The sequence below is a fragment of the Humulus lupulus genome, chromosome 7 (genome assembly GCF_963169125.1).
Source record: "Humulus lupulus chromosome 7, drHumLupu1.1, whole genome shotgun sequence".
Classification (NCBI taxonomy): domain Eukaryota; kingdom Viridiplantae; phylum Streptophyta; class Magnoliopsida; order Rosales; family Cannabaceae; genus Humulus; species Humulus lupulus.
Genome location: NC_084799.1, coordinates 49,319,584 through 49,335,814, shown reverse-complemented (window position 1 = coordinate 49,335,814; position 16,231 = coordinate 49,319,584). Strand labels below are relative to the sequence as shown.

Sequence of the window (16,231 nt, the reverse complement as noted above, 5' to 3'; positions counted from 1 at the left end):
AGATAAATATTTTTTGTGGCAGATTTAGATAAATATTTGTTTAACTTAAAAAAAATACTCTAGTAATTAAGTGCTAAATTAACAAAATAGAGTAACTAATAAAATAATTGATAAATAAACGAATTAATATATTAAATATCAGATTTTATTTAATTGAATAAGAAAAAGGAGTTAAAAATGATAATACTAGAATCCTAAAATTGTATTAGCCCCTTCTCTCCCCTCTTCTTCCCAGCCCGATACCACCATTCTTTTTTGCTTCTCTCGCATCTCAGTCGACCAGACCAAATGAGCCATCTCCAGCAACCACCCAATGATACGCACCCCACCACAAGCTTCCTTGGCCCCCGAAACCCCCAACCCGTGAAGCTTGCCTCCCCACTCGTCGGCATCCGTCGCAACTGGCCCCCCCGAAGTTCTGTCGCCGATGTGAGTTTGGAGGATTTTTCTGGCCTCCACCGTCTTCGAAACAAGAATTCAAGGGAATGGTTGGGTTTGTGAGCTCAAGATAAGCAAAACCCCTATGGAAATTGGATTGAAATGTCGCTGGAGGTGCTCACCAATGTCAAGAACGACTTTCTTCTTCTTCTTGTAAGTTCTTTCTTTTGTTTCCTTTTCTTCTTCAGTATATATTACTGTCACTGAATCTTGTGGAGCCAAAATTGCATATATTAACTCTTTTTAAAGCTACAAATCTAGGACCCTATTTATTTTGATATATATATATATATATTCAGCTTGAGAAAGAATGTGAGATATTTGGTTTTGGCTTATTATTTTAGACAAATTTATGCTTACTAGCCATTTGGGTATTCTCTTCTTTCTCTGCGTAGTAGCTCTATTTTTTTTTCTCATTCTCTATCTATATTTCTATATGTATACATTTTGAATCCTTCTCAATAATTTGTGAAATAAGGGATATCTGAATGACTTCACCTGTGCTGGCCTCTTCGCTCCTAATAGCTTCTTCTTCAAAACCAGGGCACTTCTGAGAGAATTGCCTCCTTTTATGAGCTTTGATGTGTATATTATTTGGTGTAAAGTATATATAGAAGCATTGGCTTATGCTTAGAGGGCATATCTATTTGTTATATTCATTGATTTCAGATCTATTCCATGGATATACATACACGGTATGCTCTCTCGTCAACCCTTATTGGTGGTGTAATGGGAGCACATGCTCAATTATGGGAGGTATATTTGCTATATTTAATCTTCTATGCTCTTCTCCTTTTGTAGCATTCCCTTTCATAATGTGTTTGAGTAGTTATCTTGATGCTCATAATATTCTTTTTCTGTGTTTTGTCTATTGCACATAAATTGTTTGTTAAAATGCCTTAGTGAAATGGATTGTAGTGTGCAATCTTATATTTTCATATACTGATGACTTGTATAGCTATAATCAGGTTAATAGAAACAAAATGATACTAGTTTTACACGTACAATTGATTTTTTCATTATCATTGTAATAATTTTTTTTATCTTGTAGTCATTCTTTCATGTATGTGATATGGGATTTGATCTAGTTAGTGCTACACATTTAATATTAATGAAGCATTTATATTGAAAAGGGAATTTTAATACAGGTGCTCCTATTTTGTTTTCTTCTCAATATTGAAGTGTTATTTTAGAACTTTACATTTTTAGGTAGAGACATCAAAACTTAGTTCTATATTTTTATTTGGAAGGAATTGAAATTTGGTAACTGCAGATAAAATTGGCTTGTGGAAGAGGAAAGAATCATATTAAAAATATCTCTACTTTAGTCATGTATCTTTTCAAGATTAAGCAAACCAGATAACAACTTTGCTCAAGTAGTTGTTTGAATCAAAGCTGAGCTACTACTTATTTACTTTGTTGAATTATGACTTGTCAAGTTTATATTAATTACTATTATGGAGGAAAAGAAAATATACATTTCAGTTGCATTTTCGTGTTGTATATTTGTTGAAACTAGGCATTGATTGCCATTTGTTAGCAAATGCATACGACAAATTCATGCCCATCAAGAACATTCTAACTTATGATTACTTGTTACATATAAATATACTTGTCTAGCTTGACTAGTCTTGAAGCTCAACTCCTTGGTGTCTCTTATTACTTGTATAATTTCCATCTGATGGAGTTATAAGCTTTGATATCAATGGTGGTGAGGAGTTGGTATTATTATGCTTATAACATGAATATTTGTTCTTATATCTATTCTTATTTTGTTAAGATGTGAGTATCTGTACCGATAATATGAGTGTGGGTTCTCTTCTCTAGTTGGATAATGTTGAAATAATTTTAAGTTTTGTTTTGTGAGACCTGATTTAAGTATTGTTTATCTTCTTAACATCAAGCAAAGCTTATGAAGAATCCAAGCAACTAGTGGAGAGCCAAACAACTCAAGGATATATTTTCAATTCATTTCCAGTAGATGTATTCTCTATAGTTGGAGATTTCAGAGTTTACTTTTATTGTGTTGAAATTTTTACATCAATCAAGCAAACTGCTTTAATGTATATATTTAGCTTTATATGTTTATTTTCAATTATAAGTTCTTTGGCTTTGCATTTAAAACTTCTTACTATCAAGCTTCAAGTGCTTCTTGGATATATAGTGTCAGAAAAACTACTTATGACTTTGTATTTGATCAAACTCCAGGAAGGATAATGTTGGATTCTTCTCTAGTTGGATAATGTTGAAATAATTTTAAGTTCTGTTTCGTTAGACCTGATTTAAGTATTGTTTATCTTCTTAACATCAAGCAAAGCTTATGAAGAATCCAAGCAACTAGTGGAGAGCCAAACAGCTCAAGGAGATGTTTTCAATTCATTTCCAGTAGGTGTATTCTCTATAGTTGGTTGATTTCAGAGTTTACTTTTATTGTGTTGAAATTTTTACATAAATCAAGCAAACTTGCTTCAATGTATATATTTAGCTTTCTATGTTTATTTTCAATTATAAGTTCTTTGGCTTTTCCTTTAGAACTTCTTACTATCAAGCTTCAAGTGCTTCTTGGATATATAGTGTCAGAAAAACTACTTATGACTTTGTATTTGATCAAAGTCCAGGAAGGAATTCTTGCATTGGTCTATGACAATTCACTTGGCTTTTTGGTATATACAATGTCAGGCCAATTTCAATTTATTTAGTTCTGTCTATGTAATATGTACTTGTTTCATTATTATTCTATTAGAAAATGAAATTAATAGGTAGCTTATTGAGTTTTAGTATCATTTATTTCCATTTAATAATATTCAATATATATCATTTATTTGTAATGGACAATTTATAATTTATTCTATTGTTTTGTAATATGTTTTATGGGCATGCATTAAATGTTTTTAGTATTCTACAACTATAACCATCTTTCTTTCTCTATATGTCTCCCATTGCTAATGGTGGAGATCTTTCTATATATTAAATATGTATATATAGTTTCACACGACACATATTCAAATAAATTTTACAGATATATATATATTAGATTAAGTCATTAGTGTTTCATATATATTTATATAGTACCCACCAAGCTATCATATAGAAGAAACACATTGGAAAGAATTTGTCAAGATAAGGACATCCAAAGAGTTTCAAGATTTTAGAAAATTACAACAAGAAAGGCGTAATCATTTACAATACCCTCATGGAACTTCATGCCATAGCTATACTGAATTGGAAGCTGACTAGTAATGTAAGTGTATATATAATTATTGAACTACAATTCTATTAAATTTAATTTCTCACTTAGCTTTTTATTTTGTGTTTTGTATTGTGGTGGTAAGAATACATATACACTTGGCAAAATTAATGAAACTCGAAATGAATGGGCAGGCAAGCTTCTTGAACGGATGAGTCATAGCTAGGGTAACTTTTGAAATCAGAATTAAAAAATATACTAGTTGGAGATTTTAGTTAGCACTTACATAGTTATTGCAAGTATATATTTTGGTATTGTAATTTTTAGATTTGGAACATACTGAGTTTTATTGATTTTGTCTGCTTGTTGATTCTGTCTGAACTATGTTGTAATTACACAGGAAATTATGAATGAATATAGTGGTTGAAAATATAAAAATGAAAAAAAAAATCTTATATTCTACATGGGACGTCTGTCTCCACAAAACTGTTGTCTTATGTATTGTAGGGGACGATGCTTGCACATAAATTGTCATCTCATGTATTGCAGGAGGATGACGCTTAAGTAGGAACCATCGTCTCATGTATGACAAGTGATGACGCTTTTATTTAAACTGTCGTTTCTTGCTTTACATGGCATGACATTGCATGGGACGACAGTATTAGAACCAACGTACGAGAGTCCATACGACGGTTTAAAACCATCGTCCCATGTCAATTTTGTAGTAGTATAACTTTAAATGAAATTGTTTACAAAGCTAAATGCGGAAAATACATAAAAACATAATTTAAAGAGCCTCGAATCGACACGCAGCCCATCCACTCCATTCATCTCAACACACATGCCAAGCTTCCAAGAATCCTTCCGCCTTTGTATCTATTTTCCTACATCACACTAAAAGTAAATGAGTGAGCCTAATGCCCAGCAAGGAAAAAATACTAACAACATAAAACATATACATAAATCATATCATAAACATATACTATAAACATATGTCATATAATACTACAATGGCGATTATACTACTTGGGGCTTGATAACTAAGCAAGTCGTATGCCTATTAGATTGGCAGGGCTTGCTAGTCAAGCAAGGCATATGCCCATAAATTATTGGGGCTTGCTAGCTAGACAAGTCATATGCCCAAGGTCTATAAGCATACTATACATAATGTAAACATTACATAACATAAGATAATATAACATATCATATAAACATATAAAGATCTATTCTATTTTTCTTACCAAAACCGGGATATTTGAGAACAAATGCGGGACTTGGAACACTCCTAAAACCAACAATAAGAATGGAGAATATTCGTAAAGAGTAAAGAATAAATGTGGAATTACCAAGAAAGATCTTTTAGTTTCAAGAACCTAATCAAAAACCAAGATCAAAAGTTAGGATCTGAATAAAAAGAACTAAAGAAAACTAAAGAGTTTAGAGAACTGGACTTAAAGAATAAGAGTACCTTAATTGACCTTAAGAATTGGTCTAACTTTAATACCGAAATACACTAATCCTCACTTCCCAAGTATTTTATAAAGCTTAAGAATGGCAAAGCTTTTTCCCAACCCAAGTGTTTGTCACTCTTATGGTCTCACTAGCACCTTGGAGGCTCTGATCAATGCTTGAAGAATGGGTGAAATGGCTTGGTGCTAGGTCCTATTTATAAAGGTAAGGAGTGAAACTAACCCCATTTTGATTTGAATAAAAATAATGAATATAATTGAAAATATTTGAATATTCGTCAATCAAAGGCTTAAGACTCGGTCAAAACGTTCAGAGGTAGGTCTAAGGAGTCAAGGCTTGATTTTAAAATTAAAAACAAAAAAATAATTACTAAGGGTGATATATCGCCCCTATGTGGCGATATATTGGCTCTGCCCTAATCCCGAGCCTTCGTTCGTATGTTCGTGCAACGTCAACGTGTTTTCCGTATCCTTCGTCAGGCGATATATTGGCTCCTAGCTGCGATATATCGGCATACGTGAATATTTTAAACACGTAATTGTATTTTTTCAGCATAATTTGAATGGGATAGCTACTTTGACTGATTCAAACTACGACCCTAACAGTTTCTGGTGAATACTAAAGCTTATATTTCCTTATTTTATCATCAAAATACTTAATTCCTTAATAATCATGCTTAGGACAAGTGTCATGTTCTTATTGGCTCTATCTAAACCTTAGGTTATAATAAATAATATATTTAGGACCAGCAATATCAATCAAACCTTATGTTATAATTAATATTCTTAAACTATAGGTTAAACTTATAAAACCCAAAACTGTTGCTAGGAGTTTCCAACTAAGTCCCGGTTTGAACCAAAATCCATGAAATCTAAAATACTATAACTACTACTAACTATCTAGCTAAGTAAACAATCTGGGACTCTACACAGTTATGCCCCAGGTAAGGATAACCCTGACCGAGTGTACAAGTTTGCGCATTTAGCAACCTCCACGACTCCGACTTGGAGTTTTTGCGGGTGATAACTCCACCGCCATATTTGATAGGGGCGAAGAGTTATTGGCTTCAGTAAAAATCATCAAGCTTGAAACTTTTATAAGTTTTAGTTCATCTATATATATTTTTTATTAATAATACTTTTGCATGATGCAGAGTCTTCTCAGCTTCCACTGCCAGAACCATCTCCTGGAGGCCCAAGTGGCCATCAGTCACAAGCTTGACTGTGAGGCTAAAAATGCCCAGATAAAAGTTAAGGATGCCCTTAAGGATGCCAAGGGCAAGTGGGTGACCGTGGAGGCTGAGTCTGAATGCCAGAAGGTCGAGCTTGACCTTTCCAAGGTTGAACATGATAACATAAAGACCGTTCTAAGGTTGAAGCCAAGACCACTGAGTTGACCTCCCAGACATCTGAGCTTGAACGATTGTAGAGCCAAAATGCCAAGCTCGAGGAGGACAAGAATGCCACCTACGATGTAATATCCGCTTTTATTAGTAAGGGTATTTTTGGTAATCTGGCTTGGGTCAGGGTATTATGGTAAATTGTATGAAATTATGTGTAATTATATGAATTATGATATGCATGAATTATGATGCAAGTTTATTTTATGTTTTTGTCAAGCAATACACATACATTAGTTTCTTCAAGTGTTAGGGGTCAAAGTGTAATAGAAGTTGTGTATTGGGGGCCAAAGTAGAATTATGGGTTTTATGATAGAAAGCGTAATTATGAAAAGTTAAAACCAATAGTTTTGGAAGGAAATTACGATAAGGGTTTAAGTGATTATTAAGAATAAATTATAGGTTGAGGATAGAAGTGTAAATTGGTTTTTACTCGAATTAAGTCAGATTAAATAATCAATTAATAAGTAAAATAGGTTTAGATGTCGTACTATTTTCAGACTCTAGTTTTGGACGATAGACTTAAGGGGAAACAGACCAAGAACAATCTCTTGTTCTTGATCAGAGTTTTTGAAAGCTTGAGGTTTGAAGGAGATCACCAATTTGGGCTATTGAAGGGCTAGGAATCTCATAGGTGGCAAAGATCTAAGTTATTGTGGCTAGATTTTATCTGTAAGTATTTAAACCTTTACTGCTTAAAGTTTTTTCAGATTTAGGTTGGAAGTAAACTGGGTTATTAATTGTGTTAAATTGAAACTATAGGTTGCGTTCATGTTTAGAATTGAATCTATACCACTACTCTAGACTATTTGGACCATTAACGAAACTATACATAAAACTTACATTTTTACGAAAATACCATAATTTATTGAGTAACTTGCAAAATAAGAGTTATTTACAAATAAACAGAATACTAAGAAGGATTATGGGATCCCATTGTCTTTAAAAAGAAAAGATGATTTAAAATAAAAGACATTACATAATTGGTGCGGAAAATACACATAAAACCATAAAAAAACATAAAATGAGACTACATCCTCGAATCGAATAACGCTCGGCCCCTTGAGTCCATTCACCATCGATACACATCCTCTAAGCGTCACGAATCTTACCGCCTCTAAAGCTTATTTTCCTGCACATAAAATAGAAAGGAATGAGCCTAATGCCCAGCAAGGAAAATCTAACACATAGTCATATACATAATTTCATAAGAAACATAAAGACTTAACATAATACATATAACATACACTTATTATAATGGCCATTATTACTTGGGGTCCCATAGACTAAACAAGCATATGCCCATGGGATTAGTGGGGTCCTACTAGCTAAGTAGGTCATATGCCCATAACCCATTTGGGGTCTTGTTAGTCATATGGGTCATATGCCCAAGCCTACAAACATATATACATATCATAACACATTAATAACATAAAACATATAGATAACATAAGCACATAACATATTGATTCTAGCCTATTTTCCTTACCAAAGTTACCGGGATATAATGGACTGAGTTGGGACTTTTTGGAACACTCCTAAAACCATAAGAAAGAATGCGTCTAAAGAAAGGAGATGAAATGAAAGAGATGGAAAGACTAAACCATAAAAAAAACATACTTACCGACTTATATGCTTAAGAACTTGGATTCCCTAACCAAAATAAGAATGAGGTTAGGGGACTGAGTAGAAGGTTTTGAGAAAGGAAATAACATGAAATAAATGAAATAGAGTTTCGGGTTTACCTCAAAGATTTGCAAGATCAATCTAACCTCCACCGAAATACTATAGAACTCACTTCCCAAAGTGTTTGATAAGCTTATGATGTTTAAGCTTATAGTTTTTCCCAAACCAAGTGTTTACACTCTCACACTCACTTAACACTAGCAGCTTCTGAACTTAGAGCAAATGGTGAATAATGGCTGGGTACTAGGTCCTATTTATAGAGTTTGGGAATGAAAGTATCTTGATTTTACTTGAATAAAAATAATGGCTTTTTAGGTGAAAATCATTTGAATAATCGTTCAGCAGAGGCTGAAGATTCGTTCAAAAGATGCTGGACTTATGGAGGAGTTTGAATGGCTGAAAGGAAAAGAATTCAAAAGTATTTGAATTTAGGCTGGAGGAGGCGATATATCGCCCCCTATAGGCGATATATCGCCTGGACCATTATTCCCGAGGCGACCGTGCATCGATTCGTGTTTTCCGTATCTACGTGCTGCGATATATCGGCACACGCTGAATATTTAAACACGAAATTACACATTTTTAGCTAAGTTTGAATGGAGTAAACAGCCTTGACTAAGCCCTCAACGTACTCAAAGCTGCTGACTGACCCTATAATATTCAAACTTTACTCTTTATTAAATTTAATCCTCAAAAATACTTAATCCTTAATCACCATTCATAACATGTGCTTAAAATCCTATTGGTTGATGTCTAAACCTTATAATATAATAAATATAATCCTTAATATTAGTCATATTAATCAAACCTTAGGTTATACTTAATATTCTTAAACTATAGATTAAACTTAGAAAATCAATAAGTACTACTATGAGTGTCCAAATAATTCCCAGTCTGAACCAAAAAAATCCATAGTAACAAAGATAACACTAAACATACTATAACACTACTAAACAATTAGCTAAGTAAAAGTTCTTGGACTCTACAATTCTCCCCTACTAAAAAGAATTTCGTCCTCGAAATTTACTTACCAAATAACTCCGGATACCGGCTCTGCATGTCCTCTTCCAACTCCCACGTTGCCTCGCGTTCATAACTATTGCTCCATAGGACTTTGACTATAGGAAAGCTCTTGGACCGCAACTGCTTCATCCCTCTATCTAGGATGCTAACCGGTCGTTCCTCATAACTTAAATCTTTCTGGAGCGCTATGGTATCGTACTTGAGGACGTGAGATGGGTCTGACACATACTTGCATAGCATCGAGATGTGGAAGACGTTGTGACTATCGGCTAGTGCTGGCGGTAGGGCTAGTCTATATGCAACTGGTCCCACTTTGTCCAATATCTCAAAAGGACCTATGAATCGGGGACTGAGCTTGCCTTTCTTCCCGAACCGCTTGACACCCTTCATAGGAGATATCTTCAGGAAGACTTGATCTCCAACTTGGAACTCCACATCGCGTTGCTTGGTATCCGCATAGCTCTTCTGACGGCTTTGAGCAGCAAGCACACGCTGTCTAATAAGCGTTACTGCTTCTTGAGCTTGCCTAACAGCTTCGGGCCCTAGAAGCTGCCTTTCTCCTACCTCGTCCCAGTGCAACGGTGATCGGCACCTTCTTCCATATAGCAGCTCATAAGGTGCCATCTCGATCGTCGACTGGTAGCTTTTGTTGTACGAGAACTCGATCAGCAGTAAGTACTTGTTCCACGATCCTCCGAAATCAAGTACACATGCGCGTAGCATATCCTCTAAAATCTGAATCGTACGCTCGGACTGCCCATCTGTCTGAGGATGGAAAGCTGTACTAAGACTTAACTTAGTACCCATGGCTTGCTGTAAGCTTCTCCAAAATCTTGACGTAAACACTGATCCTCTATCTGATACTATCGTCTTGGGGATTCCATGCAATCGTACAATCTCTTGGATGTAGATGTCTGCATATTGGTCTGCCGTATAAGAAGTCTTAACAGGCAGAAAATGAGCCGACTTGGTTAGTCTATCTATGACTATCCAAGCAGAATCATGCTGCTTATTCGTCTTTGGCAGACCCGTCACGAAGTCCATGGCTATATCGTCCCACTTCCATTCCGGTATGCTAAGCGGTTGCAATAATCCTGCAGGCCGCTGATGCTCCGCTTTCACTTGCTGGCATACCAGACACTTAGATACATACTTCGTTATCTCCTTCTTCATCCCTGGCCACCAATAGACTGCCATGATGTCATGAGTCATCTTGGTAGACCCTGGATGAACTGAGTACGGGGTATTGTGCGCTTCTTCTAGAATCGTCTTCTTAATACTCTGATCATCTGGCACGCATACCCGATCCTTATATCTCAATAAACCTTGACTGGATATTGAGAAGTCTGTAGTCTTGCCTTCTCTGACTGCATCCATGTGTGCTGCTAGCGATTCATCATGTCTCTGACCATTCCGTATGTCTTCTAGCAGATTTGATTGGATAGACAAGTTAGCCAGCTTGCCTACAACCATTTCTATTCCAGCACTGATAAGCTCCTGCTGTAGCGGCTTTTCAATTCCGGATAAGGCTGCTAAATTCCCATAGCTTTTCTGGCTGAGTGCATCGGCAACTACATTTGCCTTTCCCGGGTGGTATAGGATTTCGCAGTCGTAATCCTTTACTAATTCCAACCACCGGCGCTGCCTCATGTTAAGCTCCTTCTGAGTAAAGAAGTATTTTAAACTTTTGTGGTCAGTATAAATCTCGCACCGTTCTCCGTAAAGATAATGCGCCAGATTTTTAATGCAAAGGCCACCGCTGCCAACTCCATATCGTGAGTTGGATAGCGTTGTTCATACTCCTTTAACTGACGTGAGGCGTAGGCTATCACCTTGTCATTTTGCATCAGTACGCATCCCAATCCTAACTTTGATGCATCACAGTAGACAACGAACTTGTCGTTGGGTGTTGGGACACTAAGTACTGGTGTTGAGCAAAGCTTATCCTTAAGCAACTGGAAGCTTTCCTCACACTTATCATTCCAGTTAAACTTTTGTTGCTTTCGGGTTAGGTTGGTGAGTGGAGTGGCTATCTTAGAAAAGCCCTCTACAAACTTTCTATAATAACCTGCTAGCCCTAAGAAGCTTCTTACTTCTGACACGTTCTTTGGCCTAGGCCAATCCTTCACGGCCTCTACCTTCGATGGATCTACTGCAACTCCGTCTTTCGATATGATGTGCCCGAGGAACGCCACTTGTGAGAGCCAAAACTCGCATTTCTTGAACTTCGCGTAGAGTTGGTGCTCCTTCAATCGCGTCAAAATCATCCTCAAGTGTTCCTCGTGCTCCACTTCATCCTTGGAGTAAATTAAAATGTCGTCGATGAATACAACAACGAATTTATCCAAGTAGTATTTGAAGACCCTATTCATTAAATCCATAAACGCGGCTGGCGCGTTAGTAAGACCAAAAGACATAACCAAGAACTCGTAGTGTCCATAACGAGTCCTAAAGGCTGTCTTAGGAATATCTTCTCCCTTTACCTTGAGCTGATGATACCCGGACCGTAAATCGATCTTAGAGAATACAGTCGCGCCTCGGAGTTGATCAAACAAATCATCAATCCGAGGTAGCGGGTATTTGTTCTTAATTGTTACTTTATTCAGCTCACGGTAGTCTATGCAAATGCGCATACTTCCGTCCTTCTTCTTCACGAATAGTACCGGAGCTCCCCATGGTGAATGGCTTGGCCTAATGAAACCCAAGTCTAGGAGTTCTTGTAGCTGCGTCTTTAACTCCTTGAGTTCCGTAGGTGCCATCCGGTATGGTGCCTTAGAGATAGGCTTGGTGCCCGGTACTAATTCTATCGTGAAGTCTATTTCTCTAGTTGGCGGCAATCCTGGCAAGTCATCGGGAAATACTTCTGGAAATTCTTGTATGACTCGAACATCTCCAACTTTGAGTGATGTCTCCTTCTCCATATTCGTGATGCTGGCTAAGAACGCTTGACATCCTTTCTCCATCATTTGCTGAGCCTTGAGAGATGATACTAACGGTGTGCGTAGTCCTGAAGCTTGTCCCATGAAGCAAAGTTTCTGGCCGTCAGGAGTCTCGAACACCACCTTCTTGCGTTTACAGTCGATTGTTGCGCCATGCCGTGCTAGCCAATCCATGCCTAGGATTACGTCGAAATCTTTGATCACCAGCTCTATCAGGTCTCCTTCTAGTTCCTTGTCCTCAATCTTGATTGGTACGCCTCGTACAATTCGCGATGATAGAACTACTTTGCCCGAAGGCAACTCGGTTGCAAACCTAGTTCTAAATCTTTCACTAGGTTTGTCTAGTTTATCTATCATTCCTAACGAAATATACGAATGGGTGGCTCCCGAATCAAATAATACATGACATAAATTATTGAGGATGGAAACCTGACCTGTGACCACCTTGTTGCTGGCATCCGCCTCTCCTTGGGTTAAAGCAAAAACCCGAGCAGGAACCATCTTTTCGTCCTTCTTCCCTTCTGGCTTTTGCTGAGGACAGTCTCTTTTACGATGCCCTTCTTGACCACAGTTGAAACACTCCTTGGTGTTGGCGCGGCATTCTCCAGGATGCTTCTTCTGACATTTGGCACATGGCGGATATTCCACGTAGCCCGACTTATTTCCCCCATTATTTGGTCGTGCCCTTTTATTGTTGTCGGCTTGCTTGTTGTCAGGATGCCTTCTCTTCTGTCCGTTACCGTTATTGTTGGACTGATTGTTGCCGCTATTGCTAGGCTGATTGTTGTTCCGATTGGCCTGAGGTTGGCTCTGCTGTCTGGGTTCAGGCTTGCTAGCTTCTTCTTTGCTCACGTTGGCCTGCAACCTTTCTACTTCAATTGTCGTCTCAAGAACGTCGGCATATGAAGTGTTTTCCGGGTTCGCTAGTTTCACCCCCATCTCGATCTTTGGTCGGAGTCCTCTCACGAATTTGTTCACCCTCAGATAATCGGTTGGAACTAACTCTGCCGCAAACTTGGCTAAGCGGTCAAACTGACGAGCATATTCCGCCACTGTTAAATTCCCTTGCTTCAGATTGGTGAACTCCTCAACTCTCGTAGCAAGTACCGCTGAATTGTAGTACTTCTTGTGGAAGAGCTCCACAAATCGGGTCCACGTCATGGTGGCAGCATCATGGGATTGCTGGACCAAATCCCACCATATCCTGGCATCTTTCTTGAGTAAAGACGAGATGCAGGATATGCGGTCAGCATTACTGAGGTTCATGTGGGCTAGGATCGGCTCCACATTCCTTAGCCATTCTTCTACTTCAAAGGGGTCCGTAGTCCCTTCGAAGTTCGGAGCGTGCTGCTTGCGGAACCTCTCGTACACTGGATCCATGTGCTGTACAGGATATGGAGCGTAATTCGTCATAGGCCATCCCCCATACGGACCAACTTGTTGGGGTGCTGGGGCCATTGGTTGTGGCTGCGGCTGCGGCTGTGGCGGAGGCTGAGGCTGAGATTGAGCCTGTTGGCGTTGTTGCTGCAGAAGTTCCTCGACTTGCTGTCGCAGTCTGGCAATCTCTGCAGTGTTGTCAGCTGGCTGTGCCGGTGCGTTACGGCGAGCAGTAACACGCACTCCCCTTCGGCGAACGGTAGGGACCGCATTGGTCGCTGGAACATCGTTGGAGGCGTTTCCGTTGGTGCGTGCGGATCTTCGGAGAGACACCGTAGCAGAGTTCTAACAGTTGAAAGAAACATGTTAGAACTTTTCTTAATAGGCTCTAAGGCAAAAACTTATTCTAAAACAAACATATCTCGGACCTATTTATTATGACTTCTTATGAAAGATTATATAGGTCTTTATTTATTATTAGAGTGGGTTTCTAAACTTAGAAAACAAGTCATCTTTATTTTTCTAAGTGTGTTTCTAATCATCCTATATGACTTAATTCTCAGGCTCGAAACTTATCTTTGTTCCAAAGTTAACCATATTGAGGGAGGGCTGGGATCAGTAAAATCGTTCCCACTACTAAGGCCCCCTAACTCTCAATAAGGAAACCAGGTTCATTGATTTGTATCCACCCTCACCGAACTCAGTCATTATTCATTTTATTTAGTATTTATTATGATTGCGAAAATAGAATCAAACTCACACATGATATTCAAATAGCATGTTATTCATTTGGAAAAACAGTTTCACTTATTACAATAAAAAATAAAACAAATAAAAACTACTAATCTAAAAATCGGGATCTTCTACATCCGATCCGTCATCTAGCATATCATCATCTATTTGTTCATAATCATCATTATCATGAGCATCGAAACGTCCTATAGGAAGGTTGGTGAGAATCCTATTCTTTTGCTCATTAGTGAATTGAAACTCAAATTTTGCGGTAAACCTAACTAAGAGGAAATAGTATCTCATTGCTAAAGGCAATTCATCCTCCTCACGCATTTCTTCCCATATTTCTTCTAAGGCTGCTATTACAGAATGAAAATCCTTAAACAACCTAATTACTAATACATATTGTTCCGTTGATCTTAGCATTATTTGTTTAGCCTCTTGAAGGCCACCTATCTCTTGGTGAAACAAAAGCAACCTTCGAGTAATCCTTTCTAGGGCTCCTACGGTGTTTCTTGGCTCCCTTATTCTTTTTAAGGCCTTAATGGCTCGGATATCTTGGTAGGTTAAAGCTCCATTCATTCTTAACTGAAACGTAAACACTAAAGTTGTTAGCTATACACATAAGTAAAGTAACTTGTAACTTGTAACTTGTAACTTAAACACTTACTTGGCGGTCAGATTCGGAGCTTTGAGCATGTGTATCGAGGAGAACTTCATGCGAAGGAATCGTTTGCTCTGATACCAACTGTAATGACCCACTACTCTAGACTATTTGGACCATTAACGAAACTATACATAAAACTTACATTTTTACGAAAATACCATAATTTATTGAGTAACTTGCAAAATAAGAGTTATTTACAAATAAACAGAATACTAAGAAGGATTATGGGATCCCATTGTCTTTAAAAAGAAAAGATGATTTAAAATAAAAGACATTACATAATTGGTGCGGAAAATACACATAAAACCATAAAAAAACATAAAATGAGACTACATCCTCGAATCGAATAACGCTCGGCCCCTTGAGTCCATTCACCATCGATACACATCCTCTAAGCGTCACGAATCTTACCGCCTCTAAAGCTTATTTTCCTGCACATAAAATAGAAAGGAATGAGCCTAATGCCCAGCAAGGAAAATCTAACACATAGTCATATACATAATTTCATAAGAAACATAAAGACTTAACATAATACATATAACATACACTTATTATAATGGCCATTATTACTTGGGGTCCCATAGACTAAACAAGCATATGCCCATGGGATTAGTGGGGTCCTACTAGCTAAGTAGGTCATATGCCCATAACCCATTTGGGGTCTTGTTAGTCATATGGGTCATATGCCCAAGCCTACAAACATATATACATATCATAACACATTAATAACATAAAACATATAGATAACATAAGCACATAACATATTGATTCTAGCCTATTTTCCTTACCAAAGTTACCGGGATATAATGGACTGAGTTGGGACTTTTTGGAACACTCCTAAAACCATAAGAAAGAATGAGTCTAAAGAAAGGAGATGAAATGAAAGAGATGGAAAGACTAAACCATAAAAAAAACATACTTACCGACTTATATGCTTAAGAACTTGGATTCCCTAACCAAAATAAGAATGAGGTTAGGGGACTGAGTAGAAGGTTTTGAGAAAGGAAATAACATGAAATAAATGAAATAGAGTTTCGGGTTTACCTCAAAGATTTGCAAGATCAATCTAACCTCCACCGAAATACTATAGAACTCACTTCCCAAAGTGTTTGATAAGCTTATGATGTTTAAGCTTATAGTTTTTCCCAAACCAAGTGTTTACACTCTCACACTCACTTAACACTAGCAGCTTCTGAACTTAGAGCAAATGGTGAATAATGGCTGGGTACTAGGTCCTATTTATAGAGTTTGGGAATGAAAGTATCTTGATTTTACTTGAATAAAAATAATGGCTTTTTAGGTGAAAATCATTT

General features: G+C 37.4%; 1 long non-coding RNA gene across 3 annotated transcripts; it reads left to right on the top strand.

Moving 5' to 3' along the window:
- Window positions 1-276: 276 nt before the first annotated feature.
- Window positions 277-3,200, top strand: LOC133792126 (uncharacterized). 3 transcript variants are annotated; one of them, XR_009874232.1, is made up of 4 exons: window positions 277-591; window positions 917-1,194; window positions 2,348-2,415; window positions 3,052-3,200. It is a non-coding gene; the product is annotated as an uncharacterized LOC133792126 (long non-coding RNA). The 3 variants fall into 3 exon arrangements; XR_009874231.1 differs by having other exon boundaries at window positions 2,343-2,415; XR_009874230.1 differs by lacking the exon at window positions 3,052-3,200 and having other exon boundaries at window positions 278-591; window positions 2,348-2,710.
- The last annotated feature ends 13,031 nt before the right edge of the window (window positions 3,201-16,231 follow it).